The sequence below is a fragment of the Sminthopsis crassicaudata genome, chromosome 1 (genome assembly GCF_048593235.1).
Source record: "Sminthopsis crassicaudata isolate SCR6 chromosome 1, ASM4859323v1, whole genome shotgun sequence".
Lineage (NCBI taxonomy): Eukaryota > Metazoa > Chordata > Mammalia > Dasyuromorphia > Dasyuridae > Sminthopsis > Sminthopsis crassicaudata.
In genome coordinates this window covers 338,490,741-338,496,702 of record NC_133617.1, presented here as the reverse complement: position 1 = coordinate 338,496,702, position 5,962 = coordinate 338,490,741, and the positions used below count along the sequence as shown (strand labels likewise).

The window sequence follows — 5,962 nt, the reverse complement described above, 5'->3', positions numbered from 1 at the left end:
GGAAGGAATGAATAAGTATTAGTGATTAGAGTCTGAATAAGAAAAAAAAAAGCATTTAGGTGACACAATAAACAAAATTCTAAGCCTAGAATGAGAAAGACCAGAATTTATTTTCAATAGTATTTTATTTTTCCAAATATATTTAAAATAATTTTCAACATTCATTCTTATAACACTTTGTGTTACAATTTTTTGCTTCCTCTCTTCTTTACTTCGCCCCTTTCTAAGACAAAAAGTAAATTAATATGTTAAACATGTGCAATATATTTCCATATTTATCATATGGTGCAAGAAAAATTAGAGCAAATGGGAAAAAAAACCATGAGAAAGAAGAAGCAAATAAATCTAAAAAGGGGAAAATACTATGCTTCAATCCACAGTCTCCATAGTTTTCTTTTTTTCAAAATTTTCAATAATATTTTATTTTCCAAATATATGTAAAGATAGTTTTCAATATTCATTTTTGTAAGACTTTGTGTTCCAATTTATTTTCCCTCCCTCCCTTATATCTCCCTTTTTCAAGACAGGAATAGTATGATATAGGTTAAATATGGAGAATTTATTTAGACATATTTCCACATTTGTTATGTACAATAAAAATCAGATAAAAAGGGGAAAATACCATAAGAAACAAACACAAACAAAGATGAAAACAGTATGCTTCTATCCACATTCTCCATAGTTTTTTTCTTTTAGATGTAGTCAACATTTTCCATCCCAAGTTCACTGGAATTGCCTTGGATCACTACATTGCTGGGAAGAGCCAAATCCATCATTGTTGATCATCACATAAGCTTGCTTTTATTATCTGCAATGTTCTCTTAGTTCTGCTAGGAACTTTACTGACTTTACTCAGTATCAGTTCACGTATGCGTGGGTTTTCTGAAATAAGATTCCTCGTCATTTCTTTTAGAGCAATAATATTCATTATATTCATATGAATTTCTTCAGCTATTCCCCAATTGATGAGTATTCACTCACTTTCCAATTCCTTGCCACTCCAAAAAGAGATGCTACAAACTTTTCTGCACATGTGGGTTCTTTGCTCTCTTTCACAATCACTTTGGGATATAGATCCAGTAGTGAAATTGCTAGATCAAAGGGTATGCATAGTTTAATAAACTTTGGGGGCATAGGAATATCTAAACTTAAAATTGCCTTCAGACATTAGCTGTGTGACACCATTTAATGTGTTCAACTCAGTTACCTGATCTATATAATGAAAATAATAATAGTATCTACCTTACAAATTTGGTATCAAGATCAAAGGAGCATATTATAATTATATGCTCCTTTGATCTTGATACCAAATTTGTATATAATAATTATAAAACACTTAGCAAAGAATCTGGCACATATTAAGCTCTATAGAAATATTAGCTATAATAATGCTGTTGTAATTATTATTATGAAACATAAAGATATATACAATTAAAGTACCCTATTATTCCTGAATAATAATACAGGAAGATATAACATTTATTAAGCACATATTATGCATCTATCTCTGTACTAGAAATCTAAACAGTTGATAAGCCCTGCCCTCAAGAAACTTACAATTTAATGATAGAAGATCACACATTAAAAGGTGCTAGAAAATGCAAGATGAGTTACATTTTGGTAATCATGGTAAGGAGACTGATGACAAGAGTATAGCAGATTCCTGGAGGAGGGGGATACCTAAATAACTGAGTTGATAGAGCATCAGCCCTGAAGTCAGGAGGACCTAAATTCAAATCTGGCCTCAGACACTTAATACTTTCTAGCTCTGTGATCCTGGACAAGTCACTTAATTCTAATTGCCTCACTAAAGAGAGAGAGAGAGAGAGAGAGAGAGAGAGAGAGAGAGAGAGAGAATAACAGGCCTGCATCCTTGCAATATAAGTTGAAACAATCTATCAGAGCCCCAGAAATCAAGGAAAAGTTAAGAGTTCTGATCCAAAGAAAGTTGAGACTTATTGGTTGGAAACATGATTTTAAACAAGGCAACAAGAAGAAACAAACTTTAAAAAATAATGAGGGAAAATAAATTATTTTTAAAGATATAAGAAACAATGAAGTAATATCAATAAACAATACACATTCACTTAAAGGGATAACATCTTTAAAGAAAAACAATCTAATTTTAAGGAGAAATAAAAATTTAAAAATCATAATATTAGGAGTCCTCATTGTACAGACTCCCACTTCTAAATGTAGACCATCAAACAAGATATAAAGAAGTAAAAATAAAGGGCCTAAATAGAATTTTTGGGGAAAATTAGATAGGATGGGTTTTTGGAAATTACTCATCATTAAGGAAATGTAAATATTTCTCAACTATGTATGGCACCTATTGAACAAATAGCAAAGGATTTAAAACCTTTTTTTCAAAATTCAGAAATTAAGAAATATTACTGATCAGAGAAATGCAAATTAAGACAACTCTGAGATACCACTACATACCTGTCAGATTAGCTAAGATGACAGGAACAAATAATGATGAATGTTGGAGGGGATGTGGGAAAACTGGGACACTGATACATTGTTGGTGGAGTTGTGAAAGAATCCAGCCATTCTGGAGAGCAATTTGGAACTATGCCCAAAAAGTTATCAAACTGTGCATACCCTTTGACCCAGCAGTGCTACTACTGGGCTTATATCCCAAAGAAATACTAAAGAGCGGAAAGGGACCTGTATGTGCCAAAATGTTTGTGGCAGCTCTTTTTGTTGTAGCTAGAAACTGGAAGTTGAATGGATGCCCATCAATTGGAGAATGGTTGGGTAAATTATGGTATATGAAAGTTATGGAATATTATTGCTCTGTAAGAAATGACCAGCAGGAGGAATACAGAGAGGCTTGGAGAGACTTACATCAACTGATGCTGAGTGAAAAGAACAGAACCAGAAGATCGCTGTACACTTCAATGCTGTATGAAGAGGTATTCTGATGGAAGTGGAAATCTTCAACATAAAGAAGATCCAACTCACTTCCAGTTGATCAATGATGGACAGAAACAACTACACCCAGAGAAGGAACACTGGGAAGTGAATGTAAATTGTTAGCACTACTGTCTATCTACCCAGGTTACTTATACCTTCGGAAGCTAATACTTAACGTGCAACAAGAAAATGGGATTTACACACATATAGTGTATCTAGGTTATATTGTAACACATGTAAAATGTATGGGATTACCTGTCATGGGGGGAGGGAGTGGAGGGAGGGAGGGGATAATTTGGAAAAATGAATACAAGGGATAATATTATTAAAAAAATAAAAAAGAAATAAAAAAAGAAGTATACAAATAAAACAATGGTATTAGATAAAGAAAAATAAATAAATAAATAAATAAATGAAGAAATATTAAACCCATCATTTATTGATCAATAAAAGAATAATCAATAAAGTGCCTCAAGAAATGATTTAAAATTGAATGAAGACTAAATAATTTAATACTAAAGAATTAATGGGCACATAAATAAATCATAATAATAAAATTTCCCTATAGAAAATTATTTTTAAAAGTTCCAAAACTTGGGTATCCCTGGGGCTCCTCGGCCCAGAGGGAGCAATCCCCTAGGGGATACCTCAGATGCACTGCTTGGGGGTCGTGGTGATCGCTGGTGAGGTGGGCTTGGCACTCAGGATCCACTGCGTCTGCTGCTTTGGAGGGTAATCAGGAACTCCGAGCCAAGGAGCTATTGTCAGGAACGCTGATGCCCCCAGCAACCATGGTCTACACAATGGGGGCCAGTTCTCCTGCAGGGCCCATAGTCCCAGTATTGCATATGCAAGGTCAAAAACTCTCTGTCAGCCACCAAAACCTGTTGGACTGAGATGTCACTTCCAAGTCTGACCCCTTCTGTGTTTTATTCACTGAGAACAATGGCAAATGATATGAGTTTGACAGGACAGAAACTGCTATCAACAATCTGAATCCAGCATTTGCCAAGAAGTTTGTCATTGACTATCACTTTGAGAAAGTCCAGAAGCTCAAATTTGCCCTCTTTGATCAGGACAAGTCGAGTCTGCAATTGGATGACCATGACTTTTTGGGCCAGTTCTCCTGTACTTTGGGAATGATCATCTCCAGCAAGAAAATCACCTGGCCCCTGGTCTTGGTGAATGAGAAGCCAGCAGGAAAAGGCCTGATTATGATCACTGCCCAGGAACTGTCAGACAACCGAATCATCACACTGAGCATGGCAGGCAGGAAACTGGACAAGAAGGACCTCTTTGGGAAATCAGACCCCTTTCTAGAGTTTTATAAGCCAGGAGATGATGGCAAATGGATACTTGTTCACCAGACAGAAGTGATAAAGTACACTCTGGATCCTGTGTGGAAACCATTTACTGTGCCTTTGGTATCACTCTGTGATAGAGATCTAGAGAAACCTATTCAGGTCATGTGCTATGACTATGATAATATCGGGTGGTTGTGACTTCATTGGTGAGTTCCAGACTTGAGTGGTGAACATGTGTGAGGCTCGAGATGGTGTTCCGCTAGAGCTAGAATGTATCAACCCTAAAAAACAAAAGAAGAAGAATTATAAGAATTCAGGCATCATCGTTATTCGTACTTGTAAAATAACCTGGGATTATTCTTTCTTAGACTATATCCTTGGAGGATGCCAGCTTATGTTTACTGTCAGAATAGACTTCACAGCCTCCAATGGGAACCCTCGAGATCCCTCCTCTTTGCACTACATCAACCCCATGGGCACCAATGAGTACCTGTCAGCCATTTGGGCTGTTGGGCAGATCATTCAGGATTATGACTTGGACAAAATATTCCGTGCTTTGGGATTTGGTGCCCAGTTACCCCCAGGCTGGAAGATTTCTTATGAATTTGCTATCATCTTCAATCCCATCAATCCCTTCTGTTCAGGTGTGGATGGTATTGCCCAGGCATATTCATCGTGCCTCCCCCACATCCGCTTATATGGACTCACCAACTTTTCCCCCATCATCAACTATGTGGCTCGATTTGCCGCCCATGCTACGGAGCAACGGTCAGTCATGCAATATTTCATCCTCCTCATCATCACTGATGGTGTTATCAGCGATATGGATGAGACCCATCATGCAGTGGTACAGGCTTCCAAGCTGCCCATGTCCATCATCATTGTGGGTGTGGGCAATGCTGACTTTGCTGCCATGGAGTTCCTGGATGGTGATACTTGTGCTCTGCGTTCCCACAGTGGCGAAGAGGCAGCTTGAGACATTGTACCCTTTGTACCCTTTTGGGAATTCCGTAATGCATCTAAAGAAACCTTGGCTAAAGCTGTGCTGGCAGAGCTGCCCCAGCAAGTCGTGCAGTATTTCAAACATAAAAATCTGCAACCCAGCAACTGTGAACCTGCATAACCACCTGCAGCCTCCTTTCCCCTCTGACCAGCATCAGGATGTCAACCAAACCTCATTTCCTTCCCCAAGGAAAGTGCACGTGCAACATCGGCTTCCTCACTGGTGGCTATATATATATGTATATATGTATATGTGTATATATATATATATATATATATATATGTATATATATATGTATATATTTATATATAATATATATATGTATATATTTTTTTTCTTTTAAACAAATTGGTCTTTCATTTATTTATTTATTTATTTTAATAATGGACAGTCTGCCTATTCTATCCCAAACACAGCTGGATTTCTTTTGTCAAATTTGCCAACCCTGATGATACTACCAGGCTACACAGGGCCACTTGTTTCTCCTCCCTACCATCATTTTCAAGTATTGAATGTGGATTGAATAATTGAATTGAATAATTTTATTGGAATAATTGAATAATTTTAGTGTAATAATTATAAAATAATAAATTGTTACAATCAAGAAAAAAAAATTCCAAAACTCCTATAAAGTGGTTTATGGGAAAATTCTTAAATCAACATTTTTACCAATGAAAGAGTTAAATAGCATACCAATGAATTGGAACAAAAATTTTAAAAATAAAATATTCAT

At 36.2% G+C, this 5,962-nt stretch overlaps 1 pseudogene; it reads left to right on the top strand.

Moving 5' to 3' along the window:
* Nucleotides 1–3,713: 3,713 nt before the first annotated feature.
* LOC141554207 (copine-2 pseudogene) lies at nt 3,714–5,349 on the top strand (annotated as a pseudogene).
* The last annotated feature ends 613 nt before the right edge of the window (nt 5,350–5,962 follow it).